At 44.0% G+C, this 23273-nt stretch overlaps 1 protein-coding gene and 1 long non-coding RNA gene across 2 annotated transcripts in view; one reads left to right on the top strand and one right to left on the bottom strand.

The window, feature by feature from the left end:
- epas1b (endothelial PAS domain protein 1b) overlaps positions 1-23273 on the bottom strand; it is a 94966-nt gene that overhangs the window by 70158 nt on the left and 1535 nt on the right. The window lies entirely within an intron of this gene.
- Positions 19749-20909, top strand: LOC107376138 (uncharacterized). The gene is made up of 3 exons (XR_001571783.3): positions 19749-19847; positions 20052-20268; positions 20346-20909. It is a non-coding gene; the product is annotated as an uncharacterized lncRNA (long non-coding RNA).

The raw sequence follows: 23273 nt of genomic DNA, 5'->3' as shown, positions 1-23273 counted from the left end.
AGTAGAGTTACAGGCTCGTAGGTATGTATGATAAAGTATCTGTACATGTTCATTATAATGATATATTTGAGTTAACAATGTTTTTCTGTCCATTCTTTATCCATTATGAACACAGACTACAGAGAAATCCACTGATGCATCCATGCTGCTCAGTACCAGAACTGCACTAGAAACCAAAAGAACCAATAAGCTGGCAGAGCTCCATGTTGAACGTGTGAGTGTGCACAAAACTACGCGACTCAATTTAAGCAACAAAGTACAATCCAGCTGCTGTTATTTATTTGTTGTTGGTGTTTATAGAAACTAAACATATCTGCAGGGCTTTAGGCCCAGGGCAGAGTTTTATACCTCAGACCAGCTTTAGATCATGACCTGTTATTAATAATATGTTCTTTACACCAGTCTGAATATTCTGCAATGTTCACAGACATCCAAACCTTAGAAATAAAATATAATCAATATTAAAATAAAAAATATGAATCAGTTTTTCATTAAGATTGGTTATCTGTTATACTTATGTATATTTGATAGTAATATGATTAATAATATTTAATATTATCTTCTATCATTTGTGGGTTTAGTGCATTCACTTAATATTAATTATGAAATTATAAATAACAGGCCACTACAGTCTGGGCATAGAAAGTGTTTCTAGGAACTAACGCTTGTTCAGCAGCTCACCTGTTCCACTGACAGGAGAAATCCTCTCATCAGCAGGTGATCAGCAGAGTGTCACGACTGAACACAGGCCCAAAAAAACAAAGAGACGACTAAAAACGCCGACCTTAGATCGGCCCACCGAGAATCTGGGTCCTGGTTCCGCTTATCACGTTAACTCTCATTGTGATATCAGAGCTTTATTGGCCCTGTTGAAATCCCAGCGCCTGGTGCGCGCGCTGTTTGTGTTTGTGTGCACAGCTGGAGCGAGCAGTGAGTGCACGCATTTTTGCAGCTTGGGCGGTGCAGGACTGTGGTGAAAGTCATTTCAACACCGGTGCGCATTTCAGTTAGCAACAGGAGAGAGCGAGCGAGTGAGAGAGAGAGTGAACGAGCGCGAGAAGAGATTTTGACTAAACTTTTTTCTGATTATTCCAAATGATGGATTTCCATCGCTATGACGGAGAACTTTAATCCCTGGTGTTACCCTAACCCAGATCCAATAAATGTACTAAAAACTGAAGTAGTTAAGAAAATGCACAGCATGGGAGCGTGTTGGTAGTTAGCAGAATGAGCCCCACATCAAAGCGCTGAACCTGGAAGAACGTGCAAATAAAGCAGCGCAGCAAATGAAACGAGACCAGCAACAGGTCGGTCTGCCAAGGCTCCAGGTTTGAGACAGCTCTGTGTCTGCCTCCTCTAGTTTGTTTAGTAAACAAAGAAACGTTGGTGTAATTGTTTAGTTCAATGTAAGGAAACTAAGGTGGTTTTTAAATCATTCACTGCTGTCGTCATTTGCATTTTTTTTTTACTGTGTGGGGTTAGAACGAGCCCCAGCACCATGAGAACAAGCATCTCAGCTCTAAAGCAGATCTTCATCCGCGTACGTCACATGTCACGTGATCAGGAAGCAGAAAATCCATGTGTTAGGAGATCGTTTTGGGCCGCTGCTGTAAAAAAAGTGAGGCGCGAACCGGAAAATCTTCTGCCGATCACAATTCAACAACGAGTTATGAAAGAACAGATAAAGCTGAAAACGCGCAGATTTTTCCTGATGTAAGAGGTGAGTCTACTTTGTTATGATAATTTTGGAGTTGACATCATCATAGAGCACAACGGCCTGTGACTCTAAAAAAACAGTGAAAATGCTGAAAAACACTGGCAGCGACGGGCTTTACTGCTCAGGAAATGGCTGGCAGTGATTGAGTAAAGCTTGGTTTATGCTTGACGCATTCACTTTCCGCTTGGTGATGCGGCTCGCAGATGGAACGCGCTTCACAACTCGCAGCGTTTATGGTTCATGCGGCTCATCTCTGCGGTGAGCCAATATTCTCGCACGGTGATCTCTGAGAGCTGAATCATACAAATGTCTGTATTTACGAACCTCTGCCATACTAGTTCTTGCCGGTCCACCATGTTTTTCCACGTCCGACCGTCCGCGTGGTTAGAAATTTTCCTAGGTGCGAGTTGCGGAAATTTTGGGCCGTGCGGAGGCGCGGTGGAGGGGCGTGGTTGTTAAAATGACGCAATTATGCTGCGCGGAGCCGTGCGGACCTCGCGGACGCGTCAAGCATAAACCAACCTTTACAGTGTGGCCCCCAGAATGCGCTGATAAGCAGCGCTGTGTATTTGATGGTGGATGACCCGTTGGGCAACAGGCCCTGGTGGACATCGTCCCACTAACGTTGTTTTTATGAATGTTGTAACGAGCGTGGGACTTTAGTTCTGCATCAGAACCAGTAGGCAGAATAGAGCAAGATCTAAGGTTTGTTTCTGCATGTGTGTGTGTGTGAGAGAGAGAGAGAGAGAGAGAGAGAGAGAGAGAGAGAGAGAGAGAGAGAGAGAGAGAGAGTGAGAGAGAGAGAGCTCAGTCCGATCTCTGCAGCAGGTGACGATTAAACCAGCCTTTATGAATCTCTACCTTCCCCGCTGGGACGCACTTGCCGCCCCGCCCTTGGGTTGAAAACACAAAGACACACCAAACGAGCATTGTGTCAAACACGCCGTGACCCAACATACCACAGGCCTCTGCCACTTCATCCTGACACACTCAAAGTGTCATCACAAAGTCAGAAAACACAAAGGTCAGCTTTGAAGATGTGAGACTGATGAGCCTTCACAGCCAGACGCTGATGAAACAAATGCTAGAAGAGTCTAAAACCGCTAAATCAGAGCAGCAACATGTACAGCAGGTCAAATTTCTCCTGATGTGAAAGAACAGATAACATTCTTTGTTCTGCCTAGATTCACCGGCACATTCACCCGGCTTTTAGCGCAGTGAGAATAGCAGCATCAGCTGGGCTATGCGGGGTCATGCTAACATCAAATAGCATCTTTAAATCTGCAGTCCATGTTTTATCACTGGTCAGGGTAAATCCAGGAGGATGAACCATGGAGCCGGGAGGGAAACACATCGCTGGCATTCTGAAACCTCAGTGTGAGAAGTCGAGCTGTCACTCTAAACCACAGGTCACATATCCACAGAACACACACCAGATATTAACACACACACACACACACACACACACACACACACACACATTTGAATTTGTATGTTTGTGTGGGCCTCCATTGACTGCCATTCAGTTTAGTGACTCCACTATTCCTAAACTGAATCTCAACTCACCTAAACTAAAAGTTAATTCACACCATTCAAGGTGGTTAGCGTTGTGTGGACAAGCCAAATGTCCCCATAACCTGTTACAGGTTAAAGTTAGAATGTGTCCACCTAAACATATAAGGACAAGTACACTCTCTCACACACAAGTTTGTTTTTCTATCCATGTTAGGATTTTGTATCGACTTTAATTCATTTGAGTAACTGCATTCAACCCTAACTTGTGTATTCCTAACCCTAACTGTAACAAAAACTCAGTTCACATCTTACCTCTAAGCCTAAAACAGGGCTCCACCGGTGGGACCAGGTTTTAGTTCTAATAAAGCTCTTTGGTCTTCAGAAGATTAGTGAATATGCCAGTTTTGGTCCCAGGCAGGATATTTAAACAAGTACACACACACACACACACACACACACACACACACACACACACACACACACACACACACACACACACGAATCAGATCCAGTTACTTTAGAATAAACAACTAAAACTACAGAACAGCTTTAGGCTATCTGGTAACCATGCTATAGTTCGAATTTGTGTGTGTGTGTGTGTGTGTGTGTGTGTGTGTGTGTGTGCGCGCGAGCAAGTGTTTGTGCGTGCTTGTGAGAGTGTGTTTGTATGTGCTTGTGTGTGTGTGTTTGTGCGGGCGTGTGAGTGAGTGGGTGAGCGTGTGTTTGTGCATGTTTGTGTGAGTAAGTGAGTGTGTGTTTGTGCGTGCTTGTGAATGAGTGAGAGTGTGTTTGTATGTGCTTGTGTGTGTGGTGTGTGTGTGTGTTTGTGCATGCTTGTGAGTGAGTGAGAGTGTGTTTGTATGTGTGTGTGTGCGAGTGTGTGTAAAAAAGTGGAGCTGAAAAAATGCCGACAATGTCAGCAAACACCAGCATGTTTTACTAACTTCTGCAGCAGATTTCATTCAGGAAAGAAACAAAGTTTCACTAAAGTATCTTGAGAGTTTTTCATGTTCATTAAAAGGAACAAGAAGAGCTTTTGTAAACTTCCGTGTTTATCATCTGTCATCCAGATGCTAAAGGCCAGGTTCACTGAGACACCGTTTATTTACTTATGTTTGAAACTCATCGGCCACTCGGACTTTAACATGCAGGCTTCAACCTCCATTTCCCACATTAGCTTCTGACAGAAAAGAGATGACAAACTTCTCAGTTCAAAAAAGCCTGAAGGATCTACATCACACTAGTGAGTCTTGGCCTCACCCATCTTGGCACCCGATGGGGAAGGCTTTTTGTTGGTTTCACGTCCAGGAAACCGCAAAAACATCTCGACGAGTAGAAGCTAACTGTTAACATTAGCAACTCCACCACACAGCAGAACTCCTTTTTTTTTTGTTTTTGATGAGATAAAACATCAAAGTTGCAAAGCAAACAGAGTCAGAGGTAGAGTCATGTTGCAGGAAACAAGACTCCAAATCCTGCCGTTTTCTGCTACTTCCTCCTCTGGCTGACTTCTAGTTCCTGAAACAGGTGCACCGGAGGTTTTTTCCACTACACTTACATTCCTACTAGAGACCAATGCAAATGTATTAAAATATGAGTGAAGTTTACCATTGAAGCTCTTTAGAGTGAGTGACGGGGAATCTCTGTCATGATGCTGGAGTTTTGCACGGATTCTAAAACGCTGTCATGCTTAATTCCTTTGAAATTAGTCAGAGAGTCGTCGCACCAGGTGCCTTCCCCCAGTTCAGCGGCTGACAGGGAGAAATGTGAGACAACTCAGGGAGCAGTTGGAAAACATTCTGCAAAGAAATTGAGGGTAAATTTGTAAATAAACTGAGATATAGAAAGCACTGTGTTGCAATTTGTTCGATTGTTGGGAGTCCTAAATGTCATCATCATCATATTTAACTTCACCTGGTTTGCATTACACTTTAAATCCTTATCAGTAGTAGCTAACAATAGGAGATGGTTTTCAATCATTTATGACATGTTTACATGTACCTAACCCAAGCCTGCTAATTGCTTTCTTTTTCACATCCATCACTGGTTTCCGATTGCAACACTTTCCCCCAAGTAACCCACCCGGTTCTGAAATATGTTGCTCAAGTGTCATACGTCCAAAGTCAGTGATCCTGAGTGAACATGTGCTCCTTTTCTTGCACCTTGGGGTCTAACTGGTCCCACACCGAAGCAGACCAGTGAGAAACCAGGCTGTGATGAGTAAAATATGCTTTCAGGGATTTAGGACTCCTCACATGCAAGTTTCAGCTCCGAGGTGAGGTGAACTGCTCGGAGGTGGTGTGATATCAGCTGTTCTTCACACCCAGGCTCATTAAGCTTCCTCGCCCTCCGGCATGTTCAATCTCTTCTTTTGCTACGTTTGCGTGCGATTAACTTGTCATTCATCAGCTCCAACGAGAACCACAAGAGCTACATGCGCTCAAACGCTAAAATGCAACACATGGGTGATGCCTACGGGATCATATCTGAGTCCGCCTACAATCACGAGCAAAACAAAGCAAAAACAATAGAGCGAGCTGAGGTTCTGATCCGAACCAGATCGTCTCTGTTTGGGTGTGTGCTGGCAGTAATGAGACCAGGTCTCCCCTGCAGCGCTCGGCACAAAGCTTCATCTGTTTGCATCTGCATGCTAACGCGAGCACATGTGCTGTTCTGAATTATCAGAGGCATCACTTCTCCTGTGCTAATGTAGAAAAATTGCCATCGTGTTGTTTCATTTCTAAGTAAACAGCAAAACGACACGCCAGTAACAGACACAACCCATTAGAGCTGAAGCAACACGGAGCTGCAGACGGCACTTCTGGCTCCTAGAAGCACATTCATACAAACTTTAACCTGTTTAATGGACTTCCTTCAATCATCTGAACACTTTTTATCACATCTATTAACTCACCGTGGCGCTGATGGACTTTAGGCAGAATCAGAACTGAATGGACTTTGTTCAGTTGTGCAGCATCTAGAACTCCGGACTGAACATTTTTCTGTTGTCTCCTTTACCAGCTCTGTCCAGACGAGAGACAGTCCCTCCAGCGTGTCCCGGGTCTTCCTTTAGGTCTCCTCCTGGTTGGACGTGCCCAGAAAACCTCATAAGGGAGGTGTCCAGGAGGCATCCTGACCAGATGTCCAAGCCACCTCAACTGGCTCCTCACAATCAGCAATAAACTCATTCTGAATGAAAATGTTTAATAAACATGACAAAAATATCTTCTGAAGCCTTATGGAGATTTTTTCCTTCCTTGCACGAATTCTGGTCCCAAAGGCCAAAACAGCTTATTGGTTATTTGAAGCTGCTGATAATGAAAGATTTCCTCCTAAACAACAGAAACTCAAAGGTCCATTTGTCAATCAGCACTGAATAAAATGAGCTGGAACACAAAGTGCCTTCTTCAATCAAAACAGCAACAAGCATACAATGCGGTCTACATTTGGTAATAAAAACAAACGAATACTGAAATGAAACTATTAATAAAACCCTTTCTGAGCACTACCGTGGCTTATTATTATTAAAATGGGACAATCAGTTGAGGGAAATGTGTTGAAACTAAATCACAGGAGCTGTTCCTCATGTGTTCGGAAACAAACCGTGTCTCAGGTTATTGGCATTAAGGAGCTATTAACGCTGATAGGTCACCCAGAATGTTCTTCTGAGGGTGGTTTTCAACATCAGAATCCTTAAATCTGAATCAGGTCTGTATAACCGGCATTTCCCCGTCTCCAGCTGCTGGGATGGAGCTGTGCCTCAACCCCACTATGAGTCAGCGTATTTCCACTAGCAGACTTTTGCCAAATAATTTGTACAATAATTAGATTTTTATTTTACTATTTATTAGACATTACAGAAAACGGGGACGTTTGCCATGAAATTACAATTTTAATTAGCCTGTCATTTAAAAAAATCTCAGATTTTGAGGAAATGTGTCTTCAAAATCCCCGTGCTTGGTCTCATAATGTATCAAATCAACACATTCTCACACCCATAGCGGCTGAAACTAACAAAGGGTGACCAAGCATTTGTTGCCGATGCTGGGAGACCCAGCGCGTCGGAAAGTGACACGCAGAAAGCGTTAAACCAATGTTTCCAAAGTACAGAAGTAGGCTTGGGCGGTATTAAGGTATTACCGTATACACGCGGTATTACAAAATAGCGACGGTGTCAGTTCCAATACTGTCATGAAAAACAGCTGTGCGACTGACCAGTTCCTCTATCCTCCCCATACTCCAGCTCTGCAGGGAGAGCGTGTTGGCTGTGTCAGAAAACTACCTCCAGCTTACAAAGTCAATAAAAACCACAATTCTAAAAAAGCTGGAGGCCAAGTATGAATCTGATTCAGTGCGCAAGTTAATGCAAAAATGCCCTTTCCTCGACCCTCGTTACCGTGACAGACATGAGCTTGATGACAGCGCACTGGCTGAAATCAAAGCTGAATTACAGGCTGAGATCGTGAGCTTAGAGGGGCAAACAGCACCAGAAGCATCCGAACCATAGAGGAACGATCACAACCTGAACCCCCACGCAAAAAGATGTCTCTGTGAGCTCTCCTGCAAAAACGAGCCGCTGCGCTGACGCGCTGCGCCGGAGGGTCCCGTCAGCCGCGCAGAGCAGCGAGCTGGAGCTGAAATAACAGCGTACTGTTTGGAACCTGTTATTCAAGGGGATGAAGACCCTCTTCTCTGGTGGAAATATGCTGGCAGTCGTTTTCCCCAGCTGTCACGACTGGCCCGGAGGTATCTTTGTAATTGTGCCACCAGCTCACCATCGGAGCGGGTTTTCAGCACGCAGGTAAAGTTGTTGGTCCACAACGTGCAAACTTGAACCCAGAAAAAGTAAACATTCTGGTTTTTCTGGCGAGAAATCTTAACTAGATTTGCTGCAACATGCCGTAATGTGTCCTGTGTGTGTGTGTGTGTGTGTGTGTGTGTGTGTTCGTGCGCGCGCGCGGCCATGTGACGGAGTTTTCTTTTTATAATTTTAATGCAGTTGTTTTGGTTGCAATAATTTTTATAATTTCGATGTTTATGGTTATTCAACTCTTGTTGACTGTTACAGCTTATTTGCAGTGTTTCATGCTGCTCGTTGATAAGTTGTTCACTTGATTTGCGCACAACAGCGGTCCTGGGTTTTTACGTTGATTTATTGCAGTTGGACTGTTGACTCTTTGCACTTGTTTATAAGCCGCGTTTTTGTGTTAATAAATGTTGTTAATAGTATGTGAGTTGCGTTGCTATTTTTTTAGTAATTGTTTGGTATTCGGATTCAGAAAGGTGAAGGTCCACTTGAGGCTTACGTCATACTAAGTATTCACGGTAATACCGTATACCGGGGTAAAATTAAGTGGAAGTTAGACGGTATTCAAATTTGGATACCGCCCAAGCCTATACAGAAGTGTACCGTATAGTACTGTTTTCACTGTTAGTCAGCAGTGAGATTACACTATTGTCAGATGTATTCAGTCGACAGATAAACGAGTACATAAAATTCCTTAAGACAGCGGTCAATGTGCTGATACCAACAGAGACAAAGGGTTCACTTGCACTAGTCCATCTGGGGCCTCATTTATCAAGCTTGCTTACGCACAAAACGGGGTCGGAAAACTGCGTAAGCAACATTCCACGGAAACTTTGGGATTTATGAAAGAAAACTTAGCGGAAAAATGTGCGCAACTTTAAGTTGACTAAGGACCTGGCTTATGCACATTTTGGACATGGAGAGCACCTGCAGTGCTGCTGCTGAGAAGGATACACTTATGAAATCCTGCAGCATTATCACTTGTACTGCTTCGTTTTCACACAGAACAAGACCCCCCACATGCACGTACACACATGCGCACACACAGCCTGAAGCGCAGAATACGGAATGCAGAATTTCAGCAGGGGGACAGATTGAGACAGAATGTCATGCGTCTGTGACAGTATGTGTCCTGTCACTGTGACCCGATTGATCATGCGCCCTGGCTACTTGTACAGGGGAGATCTCCGTTTGGGTGACTGGTTAGCGTGCGTGCCTTTCACATGGGAGTCTGGGGATCAAATCCCGGTTGGACCTTTTTTTTTTTATCCGCGACAGATCTCTCTGAAGAATTCACAACATTGACGGCTTCAGCAACGCTGTGCCACTCCGTGGATTTTCTCTTACTTGTTTTGCAAAAGCACTTCCTTTCATTTCTCATTTGGCAAATGAGACCCCTGGGCTTTTTTAACAAGTCTTAAGGCATCATTGAAAGCCACTTGTAGTCTCTGAAGGCTGTTTTTTTTTTATAAATCCACCATAGGTGAGCTGTGTGCAGTGAAGTGCAGTATGATCGAAAGAAATTCACTTTTACGTCATTTGAGCAAAAACCAAACTTCCGAGAAAGTAGGTGTGCTCTGACGGTAAATGATCTGTGATCACACGCCCCAAATATTTTACTTCATTTGTGACTCTCAACAGATTGTCAGAAAACGTAAAACCTGAAAATGTCATATATTTGTCCTCTTTGGTTTGACAGATCAGAATAAAACTTTTAGCCGGATTGTACTTCACATCATGTTGTTCACCGTGGACAGAGCACACATTAAGGAGATGAAGACCAGCTGAACTTGTGCTAAACACCACTAAGTCATCAGCATACATTAGGTGATTTACTATTGCACTTCCAACCAAACAGCCAGTTCTACACATGTTTAACTGCTTGGAGAGGTCATTCATGTAAAAATTAAACAGTACAGGTGCTAAAATGCTTCCTGATATGAAACGACACGGCTCACGAAAGTCCTCCTCCCTTTCTTCTGGTCCTCAAGGTGGAGAGAAACCTCTTCCAGGATGCTGCAGTTTCTCTGCTCGCTCGTCCAACTGAACAGTCTGTGGTGTGTGTGTGTGTGTGTGTGTGTGTGTGTGTGTGTGCGTGCGTGCGTGCGTGCGTGCGTGTGTGTGTGTGTGTGTGTGTGTGTGTGTGTGTGTGTGTGTGTGTGTTTTACTCGTTAACGGCTTGTTTCTCCGACTGAGAAACTCAGAGAGTGTGTGGGGGGTGCTGTCAGTCACTGCCTCAACGCACCTCTCTCGGTCCGCCAGGAGCCACCTCCTTTAGGAGACATTTCTCGAACAGGAAGTGTGGGTGAGGTTAAGACTCCACCCAGGAAATGACCAACGTTTTTAAGACTGAAGATAAATCGATGATCTATTCATTTACGTTTCTATAAATTTGCCATAATTTATTCACAAAGTGTCTTGACTTTCGTCACAATTTATTTGCAATTTGCTCTCCAGCTCCGGTGAAAGTTGTTCCACATTTCTCATTTTCTGACAAACACACACACTCCACAGGGGTTCGAGAACCAGAAACCTTTTTACACGAAGCGACACAAGAAGGACACCTTGAGACTGGAGTCTCACTAAGCTTCTGAGACATTTCTGAAACTCCATCTCCATGGATGAGCCATCCCTGCAAGGCTCTGGTGAACAAATTAAAAAAAGAGTTAAGGTCCAGCTGCCTTGTGAGGACCACATTGCTTCTTTAGGGGGAACTCAGAACAAGAAACGTCTGGAAAGGTCTGATAACAGGTTCTGGTTGGAGTTTGACTCTGGGATTTAACACCAGAAGATGTGGGACTGACCCTGAAGGTAGCAAAGCTCATCCAACAGTTGTCTTTCAATCAGTTGTCACACTTCCTCACCAACTCAGTGAGGTGCAGACAAACCGCAGGGAGCTGGTCCTGGCTTCTGCTGATCATGTGACTGTTGTGATAACAGGGCGAGAGGTGCTTATGGGAAACAGATCCAGTAACCAGTGCAGGTGTGTGTGTGTGTTTGCTTTTCTGCTCTGTAACTAAAAATGTTCTTATCAGTTTGTTGTTGTTGGCGTCCCTCTAGCTCCCGACAGATGTACAGATTTTATTGACTGAGACCTGAACATCTGACCACGCCTTCCTTCACACACTCTTAAGGGCGCAGTGCCTATGGAGATCCATATCATTCTTGGAAGTGGTGTGAACCTGTGAGAATAGCTGTGGAAGAGGTACGCCTAAAAAAACAGAAACTTGATCGCACTTGCACTGGGACTGGTTTAAATGAATGTCAGTTCACCAGTCAGCTGACAAAGAGGTTTATCAAGTGCAATGCGTGTCACGGTCTTTAAGGATTTGTCTGTTCACACGCTGATGATTCAACTCTGTACAGATTGACAGATTAAAAGTTCAGGCTTGAAAAGTTGATTAGAGAGCCAGTGAACAAGTTCAGAAGCACCTTTACAGTCTGACTTCACACCTCAAAGCTTCATCAAAAATTATACAGCAAAGGTGCCATTGAATCACCACAAGTGTGGTAGGACTTTTAGCCGAGGCACATCGTAGAGAAAAGTAGCAAAATAACAGCAAATTATTTTTCTGTAGAAAAGATTACAGTGACTGTATGCTGGTGAAGGTTCTCAGTCATCCAGTTCATGGTAATCCAAAGGGTGACTGAACTGGTGTTTTGATATCATTTATTGTTTTTACACAGTTGAAATTACTTTTTGTTGATTTACAAATATTATTCAGATTACTTTGATAGTGCCACAAGCCAAGGGCGAGTTTAACATTTTGGGGGGGGGGGCATTTTGGAAATCTAACAAATCTGTGATAGGTCAACATGTACACTCACCTAAAGGATTATAAGGCGCACCATACCAATATGGTGTTTGACCCCCTTTGGCCTTCAGAACTGCCTTAATTCTACGTGGCATTGATTCAACAAGGTGTTGAAGGCGTTCTTTAGAAATGTTGGCCCATATTGACAGGATAGCATCTTGCAGTTGATGGAGATTTGAGGGATGCACATCCAGGGCACGAAGCTCCCGTTCCACCACATCCCAAAGACGCTCCATCAGGTTGAGATCTGGTGACTGTGGGGGCCATTGTAGTACAGTGAACTCATTGTCATGTTCAAGAAACCAGTTTGAAATGATTTAAGCTTCATGACAAGGTGCATTAAGCTTGGTTTATGCTTGACGCATTCACTTTCCGCGCGGTGATGCGGCGCGCGGATGGAACGCGCTTCACAACTCGCAGTGTTTATGGTTCGTGCGGCTCGTCTCGTGAGCCAATATTCTCCCAAACTGAATGGGGCAGCATGGAGCTCTACAGCATGCATCCAACACTACACCATAGTAGAAGTAGAAATTACTGTTTACAACATGGCATTTCAGCATTTTTAACAGCGTTCTCGTCTTTTCCGACAGTGCGAGCTATTTCTCTCCAAGAATTATTAACAACATGTTGATCACGGTGATCTCTGAGAGCTGAATCATACAAATGTCTGTATTTACGAACCTCTGCCATACTAGTTCTTGCCGGTCTGCCATGTTTTTCCACGTCCGTCCGTCCGCGTGGTTAGAAATTTTCCGAGGTGTGCGTTGCGGACATTCTGGGCCGTGCAGAGGCGCGGTGGAGGGGCGTGGTTGTTAAAATGACGCAAAATGACGCAACTTTTCCGCGCGGAGCTGTGCGGACCTCGCGGACGCGTCAAGCATAAACCAACCTTTATCCTGCTGGAAGTATCCATCAGAGGATGGGTACATGGTGGTCATGAAGGGATGGACATGGTCAGAAACAAGGCTCAGGTAGCCTGTGGCATTTAAACCATGCCCAATTGGCACTAAGGGGCCTAAAGTGTGCCAAGAAAACATCCCTCACACCATTACACCACCAGTCAGCACAGTGGTAACAAGGCATGATGGATCCATGTTCTCATTCTGTTTACGTTAAATTCTGACTCTACCATTTGAATGTCTCAACAGAAATCAAGACTCATCAGACCAGGCAACATTTTTCCAGTCTTAACTGTCCGATTTTGGTGAGCTTGTGCAAATGAGTGGTACCCGGTGGGGTCTTCTGCTGTTGTAGCCTATCCGCCTCAAGGTTGTGCGTGTTGTTGCTTCACAAATGCTTTGCTGCATTCCTCGGTTGTAACCAGTGGTTATTTCAGTCAAAGTTGCTCTTCTATCAGCTTGAGTCAGTCGGCCCATTCTCCTCTGATCTCTAGCATCAACAAGGCATTTTCGCCCACAGGTCTGCCGCATACTGGATGTTTTGCCATTTTCACACCATTCTTTGTAAACCCTAGAAATGATTGTGCATGAAAATTTGTGATTGTTAGCTCAACATCAGCCTATAGCCTTCTTTAATGAACCTTGGCGCAGCAGTGTGACACCCTGAACACTTTTAGATCAGAAGCACATTTTAAGTTTCCTCAGAATAATTCTATGGTGAAACAAACATTTGAAATTGCAATATGAGCAACACACACACACGCACACGCACAGGCACACGCACACAGATACACACCTTTCCTTTCCTTTCCTTGCTTACAGTGGGCTTTCCTGAAGCTGTGGCGCCTGGTTGAACACAAACACAGAGCAACAATACAGTACTGGCTAATCTGTGATCCTGAGGAACATAGAGTTCTGGAAACACAGCTAAACACACACACACACACACACACACACACAAACAAACACACACACACATAGATGAACAAACCACTATCCCAGACAGGGGCCCCAACTTTGGCTTAATCAAGGGAAGAATGATGAAGGAGATTGCTGATGATTTTGATAATCTATGAAAGAGGCGCGCGCGCACACACACACACACACACACACACACACACACACACACACACACACCGCACTCTGGCACAAACAAACATGCCCACAGCAGGCTGATGCTTGGAACAGACTGGCTGAGTGAAAGAGGCACTGAGGGGATGCAGAAACAAAGGTGGTGTGGGACGGAGTGGGGGGTAGAGCTGAGCAGAACCTCCTGCTGAATACAGTCGATGCTAACTTGTACAAGAGTAGCTATGACTCTGGAAAACTAACAAAGAACCAATAGAACATTGATCATGGTCAGTTACTAAGTGAGTGAAAACATTCATTAAGCTAAAGGTGTCAGGAGACTAAAACTAAGACAGTGTGCAGTGAAGTACAGACTACATGGTAACAGGTGGTCCTACAACCCCCCAAGGTGCTTCACAACACAATCAGTCATCCACCCATTCACACGCTGGTGGGGATGACCTACGATGAGGCCGCAGCTGCATTGGAGCGCTCACACCACCAGCCCCTCCGAACACCACCAGCAGGCAAGGCGGGTTGAGTGTCTTGCCCAAGGACACAACAGCAACATCCTCTGGCCAAAGCCGGGATCAAACCTGCAACCTTCTGATTACCGGACAGCCCGCTCCACCTCCTGAGCTACTGCATTCCCACTGACCATAACTAAGGCAGTAAAAACTGGAAAATCAACAGAATTTCATTGGGTTGCAGGGAATTACTAAAACTGGGATTACCGAAGCAGCAAAACTAAAGCAGTGAAACTGGTAAATAAACAGAATATCATTCAAACACTGAGTAGTGAACCAAAAGTAGCCAGCCAGTATGTGAAAACATAGAAACACGCGACCGAAAGGGAAAGCATAATCTCCTTTAACTTCCTCTCTGTTCTGTGATGTTGATGAAAACACACTCGCAGGACGAGGCTGACTGCTCCCTCTTGACCCTGGAAACTGATGCTTTTATTTAAAGTTCTGCTCTCTAGGTCTGACTGACAGCTGGCAGCAAGAAACCGAGGGTCTGCACCAGGTTCAGGATTACACATTACTCCAGTGTGTTTACTCTGGAATACTCTACACACGTTGGGCAAAATGTTCACATGTTAAACTCAAGATGTGAAGTAATAAGGAGTAAAGCTAACAGCTGATTGGCCGCAGGGAGACGTCAGTGCTACTGCAATTGTTGTTTATGTTCTGATTTAATGGTTTAAGGGTTCACCGTGAACTAAAGGTTTCTGGTTTCCTTTTCCTGCCGACTGACTCTCCCGCTCTCCTAAAGTGGTCGGGAAAACTGCCAGATAAGGAGAATGACTGGGCTGGTTGCAAAAAGCTAGTTCCCCACTTTTCTAACTCTGGGGAACATGGCAATAGACTAAATTTCAGTTTGGGGTGGAATATCCCTTTAAACTTCTCAGATTTGACATGTTTTTTTTTTTCTCTCTGACTGAGTAGACTCTTTACTGTTCTCTCCCCTCATCTTCTCACGGCTTTGTCCAAAGGGAATCTTTGGCTCTGGTTAACTGGTCTCTGAACTGAACTGATAACATTTTTACTACATTCAGGAAGAAGGGAGCTTCCACTTGCCCGGATGGAATGCACCCGGGTGGATACATTTTGGATTCCTGGAAGGAGTGGGATATTCTGTCTCTCTCACCGCTTTCTGCGCAGAAGGGCGATCTTTATTCTAGGGCTGCAGCTATCGAATATTTTAGTATTCGAGTATTCTATTGCATCTTCCATCGATTAATCGAGTATACTATTTGACAATGTTTCAAGTGAAACGAGATCATGGTCTGCTGATAAAAATATGAAAATAAAAATGATAAATGGGTCAATAATATATAATTAATTTGTGTTATTCAATTCAATTCAAAAATACTTTATTAATCCCAGAGGGAAATTTATTATATTTATAGTTAATAAATATTTTATGGAACAACATCCATCCATTCATCCATCCATCCATTTTCATCCGCTTATCCGGAGTCGGGTTGCGGGGGCAGTAGCCTAAGGCGAGAGGCCCAGACTTCCCTCTCCCCAGCCACTTGGGCCAGCTCCTCTGGGGGAATCCCAAGGCGTTCCCTGGCCAGGTGAGAGGCATAGTCCCTCCACCGTGTCCTGCGTCTACCTTTAGGTCTCCTCCTGGTTGGACGTGCCCAGAAAACCTCACCAGGGAGGCATCCTGACCAGATGCCCGAGCCACCTCAACTGGCTCCTCTCGATGTGGAGGAGTAGCGGGTCTACTCCGAGCCCCTCCCGAATAACCGAGCTTCTCACCCTATCTCTAAGGGAGTGTCCAGCCACTCTTCGGAGAAAACTCATTTCAGCCGCTTGTATTCGTGATCTCATTCTTTCGGTCACTACCCAAAGCTCATGACCATAGGTGAGGGTAGGAACATAGATCGACCGGTAAATCCAGAGCTTCGCCTTCTGACTCAGCTCTCTCTTCACCACGACAGACCGGTACAACACCCGCATCACTGCAGATGCAGCACCAATCTGCCTATCGATCTCACGCTCCAGTTTTCCCTCACTCGTGAACAAGACCCCGAGATACTTAAACTCCTCCACTTGGGGCAGGACCTCATCCCTGACCCAGAGAAGGCATTCTACCCTGTTCTGACTTTAAACCATGGTCTCGGATTTAGAAGAGTTGATTCTCATCCCAGCTGCTTCACACTCGGCCGCGACCAACTCCAGCGAAAGCCGAAGATCACGTTCTGATGAAGTCAACAGGACCACATCATCTGCAAAAAGCAGAGACCTGATCCTCAGGCCACCAAAACAGATGCCCTCCACACCTTGGCTGCACCTAGAAATCTTGTCCATAAAGGTTATGAACAGAATCGGTGACAAAGGACAGCCTTGGCGGAGTCCAACTCTCACTGGGAACGAGCCCGACTTACAGCCGGCAATGTGGACCAAGCTCTGACACTGGTCATACAGGGACTTAACAGCCCGTATCAGAGGGCCTGGTACCCCATACTCCCTGAGTACCCCCCACAGGGCCCCCCGAGAGATGCAGTCAAATGCCTTCTCCAAATCCACAAAACGAGTAGACTGGTTGGGCAAATTCCCACACACCCTCCAGGATCCCCCTAAGGGTACAGAGCTGGTCCAGTGTTCCACGGCTAGGATGAAAACCACATTGCTCCTCCTGAATCTGAGGTTCAACAATCTGATGGACCCTCCTCTCCAGAACCCCTGAATAGACCTTACCAGGAACAACATTTGACTTACATTTCATTCACATTTTAGGTTTGTTTGGACCTCATCCTATAGTCAAAATAACATATCTAAATATTCCCATATAATCTGTAGAGTTTAATTATTTCATTAACATGTTCAGTGGTAAGCTACTAGAAATGCTAACAGTGTACTTGTGGTATATTTATTTTATTATGTACGGCTTAGCAACATAATCTACTCTAAATTGTATTGAAATTAGGACTGGGCGATATATCGATATTTTTAAAATATCGATATAATTTTTAAACAAGATATAAGATGACTTTATATCTTTATATCGATATAACTGGTCAAACTGCAATGCTAGCAATTAGCCGCTATGCTAGCGACATGTTGCTCCGTCTCGAAGCGGTTATTACATGTATTCTCACAAGTTTGCTCAATCTGAGAGCCTCTGGGTAAATGTGCTGCTCTAAACTTTGCATTTGATGTCCAGGTTTTTAATTATTTGGGGACGTTTAACACCAACGGAGTTCTGTTTTTCCATCCTGCTTGTGTGGAGCCAGAGAGAGGAGCCAAACCCCTCCCTCCCCTGTGTAATCGGGAAACATCCAAGGATAGCCGGAGTGGCCAAATGACCTCAAACGTATTGTAAAGGTTTGAATAGTAAATTATAGGGATAATGTTTTATTTTGAAGGCGAGCTCAACGGATGAGAAATGTAGTTCCGGTTCCGTATTTTTCCGGTTTTGCTATGCTAGTAAATACTCCGTTATAAGCGATTCTGTTGAAAAAGTGGAGTTTGTAAGGCATGAGTTACGGCGACAGTAGCCCGAAAATAACACTCATAAATGAACAACCAGAGACTCTGAGTCATTACAGTATAATCGTTGATATGAGCCAATACTGTTAGATTCCAGCCATGTTTGCCCTAATAACTAACAACTCCACGGCGCATGACCCATGTGATCTTCAGTAGATGCAATTACATCATCATAAATTTAGCTTAACATGATAGTTTTTTTTTTTCTGGACAAAAAATATACGATATGGCCCACCTCTAGATGACATTTAAATAATTTTACATTAATTATAAATATATAATTAAAAAGTGCCTGTGGGGCATTTGATACACCTCTAGCTCTCAGCTGTGTGTGTAACAGACAACTGTACCAGAGAATAGGCACTAAGGTTAAAGTTTGACAAGAATCAATACATTTTTATGCATTTAATCTACTGATTTATGTTTATAATTTCTCTAGACAGTTTGAAGTGAGTTAACTTGTAAATATTTTACAGGAGGAAAAATATTGAGGTATATATTGTATATCGGAATTCAACTACAAGATAACGAGATATAAGTTTTGGTCCATATCGCACAGCCCTATCAAAGCTTCGTTAAATGTGCGCTCCACCATCTGAACACGTTACTGAAGCACCATGTGGAGATCTAAATGCTGTAGGGGAAAATAGAGAAACCAGCAAAGACAGAAACTATTGTAAAAGGCTGAAACGGTCCAAAGTTTGAGATCAAGAGTTAAACTACAAGCATAATTGCTAATGTTAAGCTAGCGAGTAGCATTCTCACGAGCAAGTGTGATTTAAAAAAAAAAACAGGATGGTTGTGAACGGCTAAAAGCCAAAGATAAATCCCCACCCTCCCGTTTATTCATGGATCTCTGTAGCGGTGTGGGGCTGAGCCGCTGCAGCTACCGTCTGGTAGTTGCTACGAGTCTGCTCCAACTATGGCAAGCCGTTGTAACATATAATTCACTAACACTTCAGTAAAAAAAAGTAATCGAGGAATTTAATGAATCGAACCATTCGAATCATTCAATGATTCGTTCCAGCCCTACCCCAACAAACATTGGTCCGACTCTGACGTGCTGTCCACGTCCAAAAATGGTCACGGTAGGACGGCCCGAATTTGTAAAAATAATATAACAGAACATGTCTTAAAAATCCATTCAGATATATTTGTACATGCCTACAGTTGTATGTATAATTGTTATTTTGACAATTAGTTACATGTAGTTCAACATAGCATCCCAGCAAATATTGGTCCGACGGCAACGTCGTGTCCACGGCCAAAAATAGTCATGGTAGGACCCTACAAAACATTGGTCCAGCGGTGACGTGGTGTCCATGTCAAAAATGGTCGCGGTAGGATGGTCCAAATTAAAAAAAAATTTAACATAACATTTCCGAAAATTCCAGTCAGATTTGTAGTTACATGTATAATTGTTACGTTGACAATAACGTACGTATAGTTGAAAGCATGGCATGCCATGAATTAGTTGTAAGTAAAAAATCTACTATTTGTCACATCATAAATCTCAACAGGATAGCTCAACTGGTTAGTCATCTGACTTACACTCTTGAGGACTTGGGTTTGAGTCCAGGCTGGGATAAGTCAATCGGTAAGGTGAGGTAGGACACAGGAAATATTATATTTATTATTATTAGTTAGTGTAAAAACTACATTTTATTTTACAGTGTAGATGAGATGTACACTGACAGTCATTAAACGTCCAAATGAGACGTGCCAAAAGACGTGTAATTCATGTCCAGAAAAGACGTCGGTTCAACTTTCATTTTGGAACTATTTTTAAACCATGACGGGACGTGTCGGCCCGACATCTTTTCAACGTTGATTAAACGTCCGAATGTTTGCTGGACTTTACTCGACACCAAAATAGCATGAGGTGATGAGTAAACAGCGTGGGGTAACCTGTATGCTCCACAGGAACACAACTCAGTACAAAAGTGGTGTTACTGGACATTCAGCTCAGTTTTATGGCAGAAGGGCAGAAAGGTCCACGAACGTCTGGCTGCCTAGAAGGTAACTCTTGCTGAGTTTTATGCTGACCTGCACGTGTCTTAACTGGAAATATATGATTGTTATTCTGTTTATATTTTTCAAACGATATTCTACCAAACTGCTGTTTAAATGTCTTAATGAGCACAGCCCGTTTCTGGTCTAGCTGGTCTAGCGAGTGTGTGTGTATGTGTGTGTGTGTGTGTGTGGGGGGGGGGTCCTGGCCAGGTAACAGTGAATGCTGGAGCTGGGCCATTTAGTAGCAGAGGAAAAGGAAGAAAGAGGAGCTGGCAGACGGGAAAGAGGAAATGGCAAGGAGACAGAGTTCTGAAGGAGTCAACAACAACAGAAGTGAGGAGGGCAAAACGGAGCAGCAGGGAGTCAAGGATGGAGCCGAGACAATGTGGAGCGAGAAGAAGAAGAGGTTAAAGGCGGCTGAGAGCAGGTGAGATGAAGTGAGATAAAAACAACAAAGAGCCAGGTTTCCTAACCTAACCCCCACCCCCATGCTGTTACCAACAGGACAGCCTACAACTGGACCCTGGCTCCGACTCAGAAGCGTTGAAACCACTTTATATCCTTTATTCAGCTCCTAAAAGATTCACTCAGAACATTTATTTTATAAACAGTTTTAGGTGAAATGCTCCTGATTTAACAGCTAATGCAAACCCGCTGAACCTGCAGCTGACACGCAACTGACAGACATCAGAGTCTCTGAAAACCATTTATCACCCTTCTGTTAAATAGTTCTGAATCAGTAGATAAAGTCTGGCATCCATCTCCTCACAGACTTTCATCTAGAGTCTAGAGCAGGAAAACCAAACGAGTGCTGAGGAGTCCTCGACCTGAAACCCACAGCCTGACTGTTTTTTCCTCTTTGACCGGCCTTTTCTGTTTCCATTGTTCTGTATCTCTGTCTTCATCTTCCCCTCGTTTGGATTCAGGACTTTGGTCCAAACAGAACCAGGGGGAGCCCCAGTCTGGCGGACTCTGATTTAAACTGAGCTATAATGTTTGGCCTTCGGTTGTGTTTTGTTGCAGGGTGAACTCTGATGATGGGAGGTAATAAATTCAGACCTGAGCAGACGTATGTGCCAAAGTTAATTTAGGCTCTGATAATCGTCACAAGCAGCAGGAAGAGGTGCCAGAAAAGCACCATAACCTAACCCTGACCCTGACAGGGAAACTCCACATCCATCCCTTCATCTGAACAAAGGGATGACCAACAAGAAAAAGATGCAGCGTTACTGAAGAGGACTTCTGCTGGAAGCTTCGTCCCATCAGACGCTTTTAATCCAGAGAATGGCTTGTATTTGATATAGTTCCTTCTAGGGTTCTCCAACCCCCCAAAGCACTTTACAACATATAGAGTCATTCACTCATGCACACACACATTCACACCCTGGTGGTGATAAACTACATAGTAGCCACTGCTGCCCTGGGACCAAGGGGCCAGCTCATTCTCTCAGGTTGGAGATCAGCAGGACATTGGCTACACGCTAACCCAAAGCTAACGGAGATTTACCGGGCATTTTTAGCTAAACAGGGAAGAGTGACGGCATTGGATTCATTTTACCACGTTAGCAAGTAGCTACTGTCCCACTGATCTCCGTCTCCGTCCATGGAGAACGAGCTGATCTAGAAGGCCAGGGTTCCCGGTTGCAGCGCTCTGGCTCTGATGGTAAATTAACAGTCCCAGTCCATAATAGAGCTCCACAGGCGACCAGCATGACTACAGCCTCAAGCCAGTCGCTCTACTTCTTAGCTTCTTGGGTTGGCTAAGTTAGCTAGTACCTACATTGGTTTCATTAGATCCAACCCTGTCCCAAAAGTGACAGCTGAGCTGGTGAGGACTCATAAGCCTGATGCCAACCCTGGACCCCGTGAAACGCTGAGTCAGCAAACCTGTTGATGTGCTATTGATAGCTGCTTCTCTTGCATGTTCACCACCCGTCTCCTCATCAACAGACATTCATCATCTCTTATCCCAATGGCACCAGATTATCTAATCTTCTCCACAAAATTATCAGTCCATCTGCACCAGATCATCAATCCCTTCTGCACCAGATCATCAATCCCTTCTGCACCTGAGCTGCAAAACGTTGTTTAATGGAGTCAGTAGCAGCAGGAAAGCCAACACTGCGGATGTGATGAAACCACCAGTATGTCTTTGGTGATCAGAACCACACCCGGACTGTTCTGGTCTGTGGCGAAGCAGAAGCTGGTGTCTAAACCACCACAGATTAAGTCAGACTTCAGCAGAGACAGAGATTAGAAAATAAACACCCAGCTGGTAAAAATGGCTAATGGTTTGTGTTTAGCACCTTCTTAGGTTTCTACACACACATTCACACACACATTCACACACTGGTGATGATAAGCTACGATGTAGCCGAAGCTGCCCTGGGGCGCGCTGACAGAGGCGAGGCCTGCTGAACACTGGCACCACCAGTTCCTCTGACCACTTTAAAACTGAAGCTGCTGAACTTTTTTATTATGTCTGTTGTTTGTGGCACAAAGTAAATTAGTCAGAGTGGAAATAATAAAAAGCAGTTTTGTTCTTAAGTTGTTTCTTAGCAAGGTGATTACTGGGTTTGCTGTCAACATAATTAGTAAGAGGTTTAACTCATCAAAATAAGAGCATCTTCAGGTATTTAATTGATATTTTATATGAGACCTTCCTGATTATGATGTTCAAAACATGCAGAAATAACATTTTAAATGATCTGTGTGTTTAATGGTGATGAAACCAGATTACTTTTATTGTGCGTGTGTGTGTTTGTGTGTGTGTGTGTGTGTGTGTGTGTGTGTGTGTGTGTGTGTACGTGTGTGTGTGTGTGTGTGTGTGTATGTGCCCATGCACGTGTGTGATTGTGTGTTAGTGCTGACATAGTGAAAACAGCACCAGACACGTGTGACTTTAACAAGGAGAGTAGGAAGTACATATGGGAGACCCGATAAAACAAAAGCTTGTTTGTAAATCTGAAAATGACTAAATCATTTTAACAGTTTTTCATTTTATTTTATTTTATTTTATTACTCAGCAGCGAAATAAAAAGTCGGAAATAAAAGAAAACACGAGTTGAAGTAAAACTAAAACACGAAACAAAAATAATCTGCTTCTCCACTGCAGCAAATACACAAAATGTTTATACCTGATTTTAAACACCTGGAGTCTAGCAGCCAACCTATCAGCTTCAGCTAAAACTCATCGGGATCATTTGAGCCAAACCTGCAGCGGTGAATCACACAACTTATCAGGGTCATGAACACAGCTACGGTAGAACACACACACACACACACACACACACACACACACACACAGTCTGTTATTTATCTCGTGTGTTTGAGCGTTTAAGTCTTTGGAGTTCCAGTCTAAGGACCTGCTTGGTTCTGGTTCCGATCCACTGGACGAACACAGTTAACGTCTTGATTAAGACGTGAACTGTG

The sequence above is a fragment of the Nothobranchius furzeri genome, chromosome 12 (assembly GCF_043380555.1).
Source record: "Nothobranchius furzeri strain GRZ-AD chromosome 12, NfurGRZ-RIMD1, whole genome shotgun sequence".
NCBI lineage: Eukaryota > Metazoa > Chordata > Actinopteri > Cyprinodontiformes > Nothobranchiidae > Nothobranchius > Nothobranchius furzeri.
The sequence above is the reverse complement of the archived record's forward strand: the minus strand, read 5'-3'. Positions and strand labels throughout refer to the sequence as shown.